This window comes from Lissotriton helveticus, chromosome 4_1 (assembly GCF_964261635.1).
Source record: "Lissotriton helveticus chromosome 4_1, aLisHel1.1, whole genome shotgun sequence".
Taxonomy (NCBI): domain Eukaryota; kingdom Metazoa; phylum Chordata; class Amphibia; order Caudata; family Salamandridae; genus Lissotriton; species Lissotriton helveticus.
In genome coordinates this window covers 1,450,168,698-1,450,184,905 of record NC_136063.1, presented here as the reverse complement: position 1 = coordinate 1,450,184,905, position 16,208 = coordinate 1,450,168,698, and positions in this window count along the sequence as shown.

The following is a 16,208-nucleotide window of genomic DNA, read 5'->3' as shown; positions in this document are numbered from 1 at the left end:
CGCAGCAACTTCAAAACCTGTGTATCCCTTGCAGACTGCCGATTCACAATCTCAATCACTGCCATGTTGTCTATCCTGAAAATCACCCTCCTGTGGGCCAGCAAGTCCCCCCAAAGTGAAACGACCACCACCAGTGGGAAGAACTCCAGGAAAGCTATGCTTCGCCCCCACCCATCCATTCCTGGGGCCACGGCTCCGTGCACCATTTGCCCTGCCAATACAGGCCAAATCCCTTGCTCCCTGCTGCGTCTGAAAAGATCTGCACATCCCAAACCATGTCTTCACCTCGCCTCATTGGAACGCCATTGAAGTTCAATAAAAAGAACTGCCACATCCTCAAGTCCTCCCTCACCCCTGCAGACAGCCGCACATGATGATGTGGTGGCCTCCGCCCAGCCAATGCCCTGCCTAGTCGCCTACAAAAAGTCTGCCCTACTCTCACAACTCTGCATGCAAAATTCAGGTGACCCAGTAGCACCTGTATCTCTGTTACCTTGACTTTATGTTGTGCCAACATTGCTGCTAGTAGCCCCGACATTTGCTGCTGTTTATCAGCCAGCAAGCGAGCCTCCATCGCCACCTAATCCAATTCAATTCCTAGGAAGGACAGTGCGGTACATGGTCCCACCGTCTTTTCTGGTGACAATCTCTTGGAACCTGTCCAGCGCATCCTGGCAGTCTGCCGAGCCTGGGGTGCCCACAAAAAAGAAGTCATCCAGAAGGTGCGTTACTCCTTGGTGACCCGTCCGTTCCATGAACAACCATTGTAGGAACGTACTGAAGCACTCAAACAGTGCACAATCCATCGGCAGTGCTTTGTCCACGTGCCAGCGGCCGTTAAACTGGATCCCCAGCTGTCCCAATTGTCTGGGTGGACCAGCAGCAGCCGGAATGCCGACTTTATGTCGCACTTTGCCATCATCGCCGTTACGCCTGCGGTCACTACCAGTGACATGGCTGCGTCAACCAATGAATATAACACCGTGGTCTTTCGCTCATCAATAAAATCGTTTACCGAACCACCTTCGGGCTATGACAAATGTTGTATGAGCCGAAACAGCCCTTTCTCCTTTTTGGGCACCACCCCAATGGGGGACACTATCAAATCTTCAAGGGGCCAATCCTCAAAGGGTCCGACCATGCGGCCCTCACTGACTTCCTTGTCCAGCATTTCCTGCACCACCTCAGGGTGCTCCTTCACTGACTTCAAATTGTCAGCCCAAAGTCTCATCCGTGGTCCATCGTACCCTAGTCAGAATCCCTCTAGAAACCCCACCCGCAGGCGTTCTGCAGCCCCCGCGTCTGGGTATCCCCGCAGGGCTGCGACCAACCTGTCCCCTTTAACCGGTGTATGAGCCCTTCGACCCAGGTCCCTTGGCTCCTCTCCCGCCCACGGGCTGCTGCTGATTCGCAGACCTAATCTCTCCTGCCTGTCCCTGCTGGTTCCCCTGCTGCTGTCCTTGACCTCCCTAGCATTTAACCAAGTCTGCTCTTCCCACAGCCTGAGCATTCATGACGGAACCTGCAATATTCCAGCATGCACGATCCTTTATTATAATCCCAGCAGGTCCCCTTGGATCCAGATTGTCCCCTATCCACGCTCCCCACCCCTCAACGGGTGGGACAGCCCTGAAAGGGCTGATGCACAATGGGTAACCCGCTGGCTGTAAATATGGTCTTCCCTGACCCCGCTAATCCCATGGTATGCTGCCACAAGTCCGTGTCCAGCTCACTCCACTTCGCCTCAGGGTCCCACGCCATGCGGACCCTAAACTCCTCATCATATTGGGCCCAGGCATAGACCCCTCCAGTTCTCAAGGCCTTTTTAATAACGTCCATGTATTTAAACATGGCCCCCGACCTCTCGGGGAACTTCTCAAACTATACGCTGGCATAAATAAGGAAAGCCGCCGTCCAGTTTTCAATCGTAGCAGCACCTTTGACCTCTTCTGCAACTCATACTCCTCCCCTTTCGACCCTTCCTTCGCCCTCACTTCCCTATGCAGGAGCTTCAGTATCGCCACATACTCTCCCGTCCATATACGCTCCTTGGTAGCCAACATCAAATGCGCCCCTAACAGCTTCGTGACACCCATATACGGTAACCTTTTTATCTTCAACTCCTTACTTTCCAATTTGACACCTGACTCCCCGTCGTGTCCCGTCCTGCCGTGTCACCCCCGGTCCCCATACTCTCCTTGTCCCCCGGCCCCTTACCCGTGCCATCTCCTGCATCTGTGGGCCTTTGACCTGGGCCAACCTTCCCTCCGGGCGCCTTACCTGCGTCCCCCCGCATACCTTTCATTGCTTCATCTGTTCCTACCCCCATGTCAGCCACGTATGTACCTTTACACAACCTGCCCCCCACATTCCCCACCCTAGCCCTCACCCCCACCGATACCGTAAAAGTGACCGCTCCGGCCGCCCTTTTACCTGGAGCCAATGAGGCCACTCGCCGATCTCTTAACCTCCCCTCCAGGGGGGGCGACCTGTCCACCCAGAGCGATGTCTGACCCGTGGGCTCCCCCTGGCGCCGTGACACCCGCAACACACTATTGACAACATTACTCGGCCCCACTCACCCTCCTCGTCTCTCAACTCTCCTTTCTCCATACTATTATCCTCAGAAAATACATCAACATCTCTAGAACCACTAGCTCACCCGGCCGGCGCCGCCGACTGCACCTTCCTATCAACATCAAAAACAACTTTCACGTCGCTCCTCCACCGATGTGGGTCCCCAGGCTGTGGAAGCCCTGTGGGTGTAGGGGCCCATGAGCCCGCTGTGGGCCTACTTCTGCCGGCCTCGACAGGATCCTGCCGATACCGGGCACGCCGCCCGAGGCTGAACCCTCCCTTCGCCTTGGCGCCAGTGGGCCGTCCCCAGTCCTGCCAAGTCTAGTGCCCCGCGATGCTCCTCCTCCTGCAAAACAAACGGAAGGTCTAGTGTGCTGGGCCCCACTAACTGCCCCCTCGCATTCCACTCCGCCTCACCCCTACCCCCAAAGTACTAGCCGCCAACCCCCTACCTACCACGCTAGGATCAACCTCCCCCGTTCTCCTCCTCGCTCCAGGTCAGCCCCCCCGCCCAGCCCCCCTCATCTGAAGAACCCCCTCCGCACCCCAACCTCCCCTGCCTACCTCCCCCTCACTCCTCCCTTTCACCAAAAACTCCCTCTCTCTGAAGAGTGGGGAAATGGCATGAGCGTCCTCTACCCCCTCCGCCCAGGAGTCAAACACGTCCAATCAATCCTAATCCCGCAGACTGCCATCCGAATCCACTATAACCGGGGAACTACCCTCCCCGCCTGCCTGCCAGCCTCCGCTACCCCAGCTCCGTCCAGTTACCGTGCCCTGGCTGCCGCGTGGACCCCCTTACTGCGTGCTTCCACCCCACGCTCTACCCCTCCAGCACTCCCCCTACGTGACCCCTCCCCTCGCCCCCCTGCAGTAGCCCCGTGGCTGCAGCTTCCCGGGCCAAAACCATGCCTGAAACCAGGCCCCTGCCCACATCGCCGCCATCCACCTGCCAGGTGCCGCCCGCTCCTCCACATTTAACAGGGGCCGCCCTCTTTACTCGCGGGCGGCCCCTGTCTGCTTGCACATGGGATGGGGTGGGGCTCACCTCTCTCCCCTTTCGCGCCGTCCTCCCTGCCCTCTTGGAGCCTCCCGCAGGGACCCGGGCCTCCGCGCGCTTCTCCCCAGTCCCCAGCCCTAACTCCCTCACCTCCGCGGCCTCTCCCCTCTCACCGGAGTGGCCGTGCCTCAATTGTGGCCCCGGCAGGGAGACGTAAGGAGCGCTCCCCGCCGGGCCTTCTCACCGCCTGCCCCCTTGGCCTCAACCTCCCCAAAGTCCCCAGACCCTACTGGTCACACCTCCAGGGCCACGCTCCTGACATCCGCACAGCCCTGTTCGCTCACTTGCTTTTTTAGGGCTTTGAGGGGCAGCGTGCAGGCCTGAACGGCGGCTGCCACGCCCATGGATGCGCGCCGCACAGGGCGCGACCCAGTCGACGGCCCAGGCAGGAGGAGGTCCATCCGACCAGCCTCACTGAGGAGGCCGATGGCCTCCAGGACTCGGTAGTCTTCGCCAGCCGTAACGAGCAAGTCACACAGCTCAAAATACAAAGGAAATAAATGCCTCTAATACCTCCCTAAGCACCTGACAAAACCTCACAGAGTCTGACAAAAATCCTAATACTACCATGCTCCCAGCCACCAAGTCACCAACCTAAAATGGTGGCTGGGCAGGCGCGAAAACCCCCTAAATAGCTTGGGCTACTAACCGAAAATTGGGCTACATTTGGGCTAGTCCCAAAGTAGCCCAAAGCCACAAAATGGATGCTCCCGTCTAGCCCTTCCCCCTCCCAAACTGCCCTGGGGGCAGACCTCGCGGTGCTCAGCTGCCCCCAAACCCCCCATGTCTGCCAAAGCCATGAGGGCGAGACATGCGCAGTTTACAGTTTGTGGATGACAGTACTGTTAGATAGAGCTCGTATGTGTTTATAACACACAGGCCTGAAATGGTAGTGCAGTGAAAACTATTTGGCAGTTAACACAGCCAAATTAAAGTTAAGAGGGTTTGGCATAAAATAAACAAAAAACGGAGGTGTTTTATGACAGACGAAGAAACTTCAAGAACAGCTACTTACGAGTACTTTGTGGAGCGGTTCCATGACAGAGGCAGACCAACCTGACCTTGAAACCTGCTCAGTGTCAGTCAGATCTCTATCGACCATATTTATGAGAGGCAATTCCACGATGTTTAGAGGGACATTCCATTAGATGTGTAGAAGGTAAAAAGGTGAGGCTGCGTTGTGACATTTTTGATTTTGGCGAATTTAACTAATATGGAAACGCTACAAAAACAATGGTTTTGTGGGTATGTTAGAGAAAATGTGGTCCATATTTTATGGTGCTGTCCATGATTTTTTAGAGAAACAGAAAAACATGTTTAAAACCTTTATTGCAAAATGTTGGCATCAGGTAACACGACAATGTTATTATATGTTGTTTTAGTAGTCCGAATGTGCAATTAGCCAGTGGCATTGTTATGAAATGAATCCACAATAAAAGTGTCAAACTAATAATTTAGTATAATTTTATGAGGTTTGTAAACCTTGACTAACAAGATTTTAGTTTTTGTTACGGCAGGGATGCATTTCTAATAAAGCTTACAGTTTTTTTCTGTTAATGCTTCTGTTAATATTGTTCTGTTTTTTACGTTCACTCACATAAGTTTGCACACAGCCTGCATGCACTCTTTGGGTCTGATTTACGTTTGTGTAAGTTTACATTTGTTTGCTATTCACAAAGGTATTTTACTAGTATATTTACGACTGCAGAGTCTCCGCACATAAAAACATAGTACTGTCCCATAATGTTATGTGCGAAGACTCAGCAGTCATAAAATACTACTGGTAAAATAACTTTGTGAGTAGCAAACAATCATAAACTTACACAAAAGTGTACGTTTACCTTTGTGAATCAGGCTCACATGTGTGTTTACCCTGTGTGACAGGAAAGCACAGGAAATTGAATACTTTGGGCCTCTTTTTGTGAAACCAAATGCCTCACTTCTTGGCGCTTCTGTGGTGCATGTCAATTCTGCACTTGTGTAACATACATAATGAACACTGCTGGCACCAGGTCGTGTTCTAAGCCGATGTCAGACAATATGGTCCTGAAGACTATTTCTGCTTGCACGGTCATTTCCAAAGAAGCATTGGATCCAATGAAACGCCATCTTGCATCTTCCAGAATGTTAAGTTCAGGGAACTGATAGCTCGTGTTGGAAAAATCCATTAAACCTTCTAATATTGAGACCTATGGACGGGCACTTCAATAAAAACATTCTGTTAATACCTTGCTAACTGTAGACTACAAACATTACTTTCCAACCATGGGAAAGCTCCTCATGGGTTCCATCCATACTTGTTTACCTCCCATGTACCCCTCTGGTGGAGTTTCTTGCAATTGAAAACATGCTGCTACTAAACAAGACACAATGCCCGTTAGGAGAACTTGCTCTTACCCCTCATATGAATATCTCTATGTTTTTACATTGTAACCAGGCCTTATCATAGCATAGATAATCTGGTATTTATTGGGATCTGGGTACACCTGGTTCTGCACGGTGCTGCCTTTAACAAATCCTTCATTCATTCAGAATATTTGCATCTCCTTGGAACACATTTGTGAGGTGGTAATCTAAGGTGAAATTAAATTTGCTCTTCCAGTCTTCTAGTGTGCAGAGCCCTTTTCTTTTCACAAACCGCTATGTTTTTGGTTTGTGAAGAGACACACAGAAAAAAGAGATAGCATTTTTCCCAATGCATTGGGATTATTGTACCCTATTGTTGAGCCCTAAATAACAACACAACAGATTTAGGGTCATATGTACAAGGATTTAACGCCACGTAGTGTACATTTTTTGATGTTACAGCAGCTTATTTACCCGCCATATTTACAAGTTGCCACTGACCGCAGTTAGCGACAGTTTCCTGCCAAAATCATAAATTTTTACGATCACCACTTCTGTTAGCGATAGCTAACGAAAATGAGATGCTAGGTAGGCATTACCATGCAAAAATGGCAACTAACCCCACTTCGCAATATTTACAACGATTTTGCGGTCTGGCGATACTTTCCAAAAACAGCTGCAAAGGCCTGTTAGCGGCTGGTTTTTAAGACCAGAAAAAGGCTGGTCTTAAAAATGGTGCTAAAAAAACAGTACATAAGGTAGACTACCCCAGAACCTAATTTGCTTACCTACTGATGCCATGGAGATACTACTCTTGTAGCTCGGAACCCCAAGAAGACCACAACCACCACCGCCACCAGGACCACCACAGAGCGGCGGCAAAGAACAGAGTGGGTCTACCGCCAATGCATCACCCTAATAGACCTCATGCCAGAGGATGTGATAGCCCACTACAGGCTGAAAAGGGCCTCCATCCTCTGCATACTGACCCACATAGCACCCAAGCTGCAGGCACCATCACAGCGTAGCACCAACATCCCTCCGCAGACAAAGCTCCTAGCAGTGCTGCACATGTTAGCCTCTGGTACCTTCCACCAGTCACTGCCAGAGTTGTTAGAATCTCCCAGTCATCTTTCTCAAGGTTCTTCCCAACTATCTTGGATGCCATTATCAGCCTGACGCCACAGCACCTACGCCTCCCCAAAACTGCGCAAGAACAACTTGACAACAAGCAAGGCTTCTATGCCATTGTTGGCTTTCCGCATGTGATGGTGGCAATTGACTGCACCCATGTTCTACTTGCGCCACCCTCGGACACTGCACATATCTACAGTAACAGGAAGCACACACTCTTAATGAACGTGCAGGCAATCGTGGCTCACAGGGGCTTTTTCATAAATGTTGTCGCAAAGTTTCCAAGGAGTGTGCATAACTCCTGCATCTTTCGACAAGCCATCATCAATAAGCGGTTTGAGAATGGCACTTATGGAAATGGACTGCCTGTTGGCAAGTACTAACTGAAAACACCACATACCTCAAGTCCCCAATCATGTATCTCAAATATGTGATAATGCACATGAGGCAAATGTAATATGACATACCTTGTAACAGCTCCACCTACTATACACAAACACCCAATGCCAAATGATCAAGACATATGTCAGACAGCACAACAATGGAGTAGCCTACAAAATCGCACACAAACCAGTATGGCACACATGGAATATAGATTTTGCTGAACTCACCTGAAAATTTTGTAAAGAAATACATGCAGCACATGACACAGAACATATGCTCCTGCTGTGCTACATACATGTTGAAATAAACAAATGTGCAATATGTACAAGAAGATGACAGATCCCCTGAACTCACATGTGATGGTGCACAATTAGCAGCTGACATGCAAAAACATAGTCAGCCATGCACCATGCATCATCTGTTACTGCATCATGGGACTGCAAGTAGTGCTGCATGAGGGGAGCACCAACTGCACACAAATATTCTCCAAAGAATATATAACACCACTCTGTGTCGTTGTAGAATGGAGCATGCCACGGAAGAGCATGCAAACAATGAAAATCACAATCTCACTACATGACGTACATGCATATGACTAGCAATTCATGCAGATTTAATGTGTCTCTAGGGACTGTGGTGTGGTTAGTGGGGGTAGCCTTGTAGTCAAACTTTCCTCAAAGGTTCTGCCCCTCCGTTGCACATTTGCAAATGCCGGGAGAGGCGGGAACCAAGTAGGTGTGACGGAGGGGCAGGACGTTTGATGAAAGTGGGAATACAAGGCTACCCCCACTAACCACAGTCCCTTGAGACACATTAAATCCGCCTGAATAGGTCTCACATAAAACACTACAGAACTGCATGGGAGATAAGTATACCTTCCACCTTTTCACGAGAGTGCAGCTGTGTGCGCCCTCAATCGAGAACAAGATAGGGAAACACCCCCACTGAAGACCCAGGGAGTGAACCCCATTTTGCCCTGAAGAAAAACCAGGACCCATGCGGTTTACCTAATAGGGGTGAATTATGTTGGCATGGCATTAGGGTCATAGGATCATCAGCTCCTGATGACACCCATTTATTTTCCTTTTCATATCCCCTGTGACTCCATCATTAAAGGGATACCTGGAGACAGAGGAGGATTTGTAATCTTCAGACCCCTTGGCCTATCTCTCTTAAGGGCACCCTGAAATATGGTTGAGCCCACCATGACCTTTAGGAGTCAGGGTGAACCCGATGATGAAGCATGACACTACTAGAGTGTATGAAGGTTAATCACCAAAAAGAAATTGCGGTTGACGCCAGGAGAGTTCAGTGCCGTGCATTCATTACACTGGATGGGATACCTTTGGTGAATACTATTTGATTCAAGAGGACGTATCTACACCCGGGGATAACTCTCTACCCTTGCGGCTTAGGTAAAGGGCTCTTCTAGCTTAGCCTAGTGTAACATGCATATGACTACCCTGGTGAGGTGTAGCAATATGATGCGCAAAAATTGAAATAACAATGTGTGTCAATTCTGAACTGATGCACACTGAAATATTGATAGGTATTACTCAAACATACATACATGCATACATGCAGAGTCAAAGTCAATTTATGCACAAGGACATCAATGCACATGTACGTTGTCCTCATATGTCCCAGTGGATTCATTGCACCAGGTAGCAGTTCCACTGTCACTCAAACACTGACCCACCTTTGGGGCAAGGTGGATGTAATTAGCCCACAAGGACTTCAATGTTTAGCAGACAACGAACCTCTCTCACAGCTACCCTCAGCACAGTCACTCACAATGAGGTATATAGATAATGTTCCGAAATAGTAATTGTCAAAACCTTAGAGGGGGAGTTTCAGCAGGCACATGTGCCAATGGTGCACACCATTTAAATATGTGCACATGGGAGGATCAGTATGTGCAACGGGCCTGTAAAGAAACTGTAATCTTTTTTCGAGTTAAACTTACATCCCGACAGTCACAACATGGAGGCAATACACAGGACGCAGACAATGCCACCATGGTGATGTGTAGGATGCCAAGTATACACAATTTAATTTGCAGTGATGCTGGTCAATTGTCTGAAGCTACACATGATAAATCTGAATATCCAAAGTAGCACAAATCACACACCGCAAAATAGACACTCTGCAAACAAAGCAGGCACAAATACTAATGGACACATCTCTCCATTATCTCTTTCATGTGATCAAGGATATGCACTCTCACCAGGTCCATTGTTGAAAGGACATTTGGAGTGCTGAAGTCCAGGTTGCGGTGCCTCGATATATCAGGCGGCAGACTGCTGTACTCGCCTGAACTTGTCTGCAAAATCATCATGGTATGTTGCATTTTGTACTTCATATGTGTATGCACATACACACCATGGGTTCAAGATCCGGAGGATATGGACAATCCAGAGGATGATGAGGAAGAAGAGGCAGATGCTGCACACACAACAGATTCTGCTGCTCGATCAGCATGGAGGGATATAATCATCAAAAACGTCTTCACCTAATCCCAATGTCCAAAGATGACATCACATGTTTTCATTTGTTTAAAAAAAGCACATAAGCCGAGTTTGTGCAATAAAATATCACTACACGAAAATCTTGTGTGCATGTTTATTCTCTGCATAAGTTCATGTATCTGACAAGTGAAAGGTAAACAAATAACTGAACCACACAGATCTCAACTATAGCAGTGGACATAACATACATCCAACAAATATTGGGGATGGAACAGCGGATTGGGCCTATGACCTAAGTAATGTGTATGGTCCCACAGTGAACAGAGAACAGACATACACATGAGTGTAGTGCAAAAGGAAAACCAATTATTAGAGCAAAAACATGCTTGATGATGTGAAAAGGGGCAGGACAAAATAGGATGTCTCCAATGTCAACTCATCATTGCTTTGCTGTGTGCAATGCATCACAGAGTACACTATGTATATGATCATATGCACCTTGATTGTTCAACCATACACGTGCACCATTCCTGTATCTCCTAACTCCAATGGGTCTACATCTGGCATGCCAGAGTTTGCCAACAGCTAAGTGTTGTTGATGCTCCATCAATGCCCAAGGCTAGTACACACAGGCCTGTGGAAAATGCAGGCCTTGCTGTCAAAGACATTTTGCATAAACCCTGTAATACCTGTGTCTGACACTATGGTTCAAATATAAATCATACAGTGTTGATCCAATTCCATCTTGACTGTGTGTGCTTACTGGCATTAAAAGTCATGCTGTTGTACGTAGTGCACAATATAAAGTGCTGCTCAGTAGTGTCCATCCAACAATGTCCTGTCCACATTGGACACTGGCTCCACAACAAGCAAACAGATGGCTTTGTGTACTCAGTTGTCCTCTACATGATTTGCAAACGGCTCACACATTCTGTAATATGGGGCCTAGATTCCTGCCAAAAACATCAGTGTTGCTACCACAAGCTCATGAAGTGTACCGAGTATGAAATATGACGAACTCTAGACACACATAAAATGCTTGGGGTGTCAGCTGTTCAGGCATCATATTGGTATCAACTTAGCTTCAAGCTGCGTAACACTGTCACACTAAACTGATGTGATTTTGTGCTGGGCACAAACTGCACTGTAAGAATGCATCTCACATATGTAGCATAAATAGCAAATATAATGCAAAATGTACACAATCATCAGATAATGTACATCACCATTGTGTCCCACAACCACCTTGATTCATCCACATTACTGACTTTGCAGCTGTATGTTTAAATTGTGCACATCTGCCAAACTAGGCTGAATAATACCAAGTATGAATCTGTTGGCAAGCATACACATTATTTTAAGCATCCAAAATATGTTTTGTATGTTTTGTACATGTGTCTTGCAAGCATATCAAACAGTAGCAGACAGCACAGGAATATGTACTTTGCCAGTCACTAATGTTGTCACACATACTATGTCAAACACAATGACGAGCACTGATGCATGATTGTATTATCACATATGAATGAATGTGGCTAGTCTGCAATGTGTGATCCAAGTGCATGTAGACAGCTATGTATAACTGTTCTCTAGACATTTCAGATTGAGGTAAGTCACATACCCAACACAGATCACATCACAAAAGAAATTGTTGTAATCAGTCATGCAATTCCTTAAAATCCTGTTCATCTGAGGAACAACTTGCACTTAGCATCAACATTTTTGCTGCTTTAAGGCAAAAGCGATAATTTTTTCATAACCACTATGGAAAATGATCACATAATGCATGTAACAACACGGAATATTACAGCTAAAAGCAATATGCATGCTGAAACACACAGGAAGTGATGTCAGCATGCATCCTGTCTACTGGAGGAGTAATGTACACTTTCACTTTCTCTTTTGAGCACACAGTTAGTGAATGTGGAGAGTGTTGGAGGTGTTTAGAGTTGTGTGCTGGTGTTTTTGGATGTAGAGACTGTTGTTGTGTCCTGTGAACTGTCCCTAGTGTCTCTGTGAAGTATTGTTTAACTGTCCTTACGTGTTTTTTGCATCTTGTACCAAATCTTGTCAGGTGTCTGTCCAAGGGATAATTTTACATTATTAATAGTTTCTGGGGTATATATTTGGGCTTTATTTTTTTACTAATGGGTTTAGTTGTGTCCTGAAAGATGGGTGTGGGTAGGGAGGGTAGGATGTCAGAGGGAGCATTGGGGGGCTGCCTCTGGCTAGTAAAATACTACCTACCCTTGATGGTTGAGAGTGGGCATAGGATCCTGCAAGGATATTCCGCACATGTACGGAAGGGGAGGTTGGAGCATGTACGCAGTCAGATGCTGAGGATCTTTGGGGTGGACAGGACTGTCCGACAATGGAAACAACGATGCCAGGATTGCATGGGTCGTGAGGGTGACATGTTGGACCACCTGGGAGTCCTCATTGGCATACAAGGTGGTAAGTGCAACCTCAAAATTGTTAAATGAGCACTTTTGTAACAAAGTCAGAAATGCAGTCTGGAACACAATGGGGCATATGTTCAAGAAAGTGGCGGAGTGAGGCGTTAGCCGTCATGGCTTAACGCCTCACTTTGCCACTCACGAAATGCAAGGCTGCACCATATTTCCAACGATATGGTGCAGCCTTGCGGTTCACCCTGTGCTGGTGCAACACTTAGAAGAGTAGTGCCAATGCAGACACCCTTGCGCCATAGTGCAAGGGTGTCTGCATGCAGGGGAAAGATTGATTATGTACAGGAAGGGAGACCTTCCTGTACACAAACAATCCAAGGCATTTTGCTTTTTCCATGTGTGCTGCACATGGCAGCACACATGGATAAAGCAAAAAAGAGGATAAATAATGTGTTTCTCCTCGTTTCACCAAGTTAAGATCTGGTTTTCCCTGGTCTTAATTCTGGCGCTGCCTCCTATGTACAGTGCCCTTGTACCTAGGTTTTGTGTAAAGTATGATGAGATAGGAAAAATCGTTTTTTTATAAAATAGGCCATCTCCGGAGTATCGGTCTACAACATACAGAAGGTGTGATTATACACCATCAGTTGTTGTGACATGCCCATGTGAGATCTGCAGCGATGATATTGTCTACAGGCCATGGAGAACATGATGTTGCTGGAAGAAACATGGCCTTGGGAATGTGTCACACAAGTAGTGTGTGCAAAATGTGCACATTTGCAAGCATGATGTCTTGTGTTGCCAAACTCAGCATTGGTCATGTCTTGTGGGAAGAACAGGCAAAGTAGACACAATCATGTATGCAACCTGAACTGCAACAGTACAGTTACAGGGCATTGTTATTGATGTTGATGAATCTGATTGTGAATAGGACACATGTGTGAACTGACGGCTGATACCAAAACGTTTCTTTCCATGTCTCACAGCTGTACGACTAATGATCACTCAGGGGGACATCGATGCCTTCACGGACCCACACGCCACTGGTGAGTTCATCCATTAAATATTGTCATTGTGAGATGTGATGAATGTCTGGGTAAAATCCTGTACATAGTAGTATGCAGCATGGGTGTGCTTCACATGTACCTTGCCTCCAGTGTGATGATGTTTTGAAAAAGTGTAAAGTGTGAACAAATCAGTAAGTGAAGATAGAGCAATGCATATGTCATCCGGATGTAACTTTGCACATTCCCAGTCAGTGATACCCATGCAAGAAATATCAATGGGTTGTGTCACTCCAGCAAATGCATGTGGATTACACAGCATACAGACAGGAGAGTAGACATGTGAGTGGTGTAGGTGATAACTATGACCAGACATGGAATGCATGTACATCCTTGACTGAGATGACTGTCAATGATGTTCAAATCTTTGTTGCACCAGGTGTCATTCACAGAAACCACTACAAAGAGTTTGTCACATCCACAATATGTAAGCTTGTGTCAGTGATTACAAAGTTCTTGCTGCAGGATCCATAGTCACCCCTCCTGTGTATGTGTCAACATCACCGTAATGTAAAGTTAGGTCACAAGCTAAGATTGGTGGCAATAGTGTTTGTCTTTCATGTGTTGTGTCATATCTTTGCCATGTTGGTGCATATCACAAGCACACCATTTAATCATCAACATTATATTGTACAGCATTGTGGGAGCGTGATTACCTTAGCCTGAGTCACAATACAGTGTTTAATTGGCTGCCTGAGCATAAAGCACAATAGGGCTCTAAACCACCTTTTCACATCATATATTGTGTGCCAAGCTTGGGCGCTGAATACATGCACAAACAAACCTTTAGAGGTCTGGACACTCTCTCCAAGGCCAGCTAGAATGTTTTGGGGTGTGTAATGCGTGATACCCTTGGCATATTGTATCAGAATTTGCACAGTGGTGAGATTTTTTGATTTGGGTCCCAAACATGCTGTTCGAAAGTGTTCTGTGTTGTGCGGGTCACCTGGAAACAACAGGACACCATTGATTGTTCAAGTGCATGAAGGTGCAACTTACATCACATGAAAATTCAGTGCTGAGAATGTCATCATGTGAATTCAACATGTGCTGCATGAAGCAGCAACATTAATTTGTCTGTACATATTGTAAGGAATGGTCATGTGCAGCAGGGGCCACTCTTGGTCCATTCTAATCTTTCACATCAACGCAGAGACACTTTCCGCATTGTGCAAGTGGGCTAGATCATGCACAAGGACGCAGTTCTTATCAGGCTGTGCGGGGTTAGTCACAGGTCTGCACAGTACTATTGTAGGTCTGGTGCATACCATCTGTCCAGAAGTTGCAGGGCGTAGCGTTGAGCCAAGTAAACCAATGGCACACTCCCCAACCACCTAGCAAAGATTGCCTTATGTATTTAATTGCCATGTTTTGGCTCTGCAATGGTGTTGTCAAGCTGTCTCCTTGGGTTTATTCCCTTGGTAGACTCAGGGGCAGATGTATAAGCCCCTCTCACCAAATTTTAACAAGAGGGGGGAGAGAGAGAGTCAGTGGATTCAGTCTCCCGAGTCATACGAATAAACAAAGTGGAATCCACTCAAGGTGATAGTGATCTCTAGAGTGATGGGGAACACACAATGTTGTTTAAATGCCCCTCACACACCAACAGGCCCCTTGGTGTCATGCTTCATCATTGGGGCCTTCGCACCCCTCTACGGAATGCGGCGTGCTACGACTCGCGAATACGCAGGAGCACTTGACGTGAACTAAGTGTGGGGGTGTGTGTTTATTACAAAAGAGTGAGTGAGGTGAGGTGAAAAAAGGTGAGTAGTTAAAAAATACCTGGCACGTGGGAGTAAAAAAACTTTATTAAATCCCCGGCTGGTATTATTAAAATGAAAGTGCAGGGCGTGGTTTTAGGAGATACGTGTTAGGGTATCAAACCACTGTATTAAAAGTCAACATGTTTCGGAGGTCAAAGCCCCCTTCTTCAGGACAGGGTTAATGCACTAACCCCCCTTACTCACATGTAAAATGTAAAAGTGAAAATAATAAATTACCACAATGTGTAATGTTCCTCACAATGTTAAATGTAAGTGAGTGTCGTTGCGCCCAATTGGCGTCAGAACCTGTGGAGACAAAATCATAAATAAACATACAAATCTAACTGTCACAGGTATGAAGAAGAAGAATCATGCTTCTCCGAAAAAACATCAGGTGAGACCCAGAAAAATAATTGGGACCTGGAAAGGAAAAAGAAAAAGACAAGGGACACTACAGACATATATACACGCAACACCAACAATACTCTGTGCTCAGGTGTCAAAAGAGCACAACAGAAAGGAATCCAAATCTTACTTAGAGTTCCCAAATACTGGACTTCATGAGCCTTTAGCGTATAGGGGAATCCTTCCTTTCTTAATCAGAAAACCTAAAAATCAATGTCAGGGGTTCAGTAGGAGAACTACGTATTCAGAACGACATAGGTACAGTGAAAAACGGCTTCTTTCTGTGGTCTATAACTCACGGTTACTGCAACAGCTAATCGCCTGCCTTCCCACAACGCGGCTCGAATGAAGTGAGCTGCAAAGGGATCGAGGCCCTTATATATGTTGTGCCTGTCGGTAATTAGCAAAGGTTAATTGAATAATGCAACCCGGTGAATGCCCAAATACGGAGAGAAACTCTCCAGCCGTTTTTCACTGTACCTATGTCGTTCTGAATACGTAGTTCTCCTACTGAACCCCTGACATTGATTTTTAGGTTTTCTGATTAAGAAAGGAAGGATTCCCCTATACGCTAAAGGCTCATGAAGTCCAGTATTTGG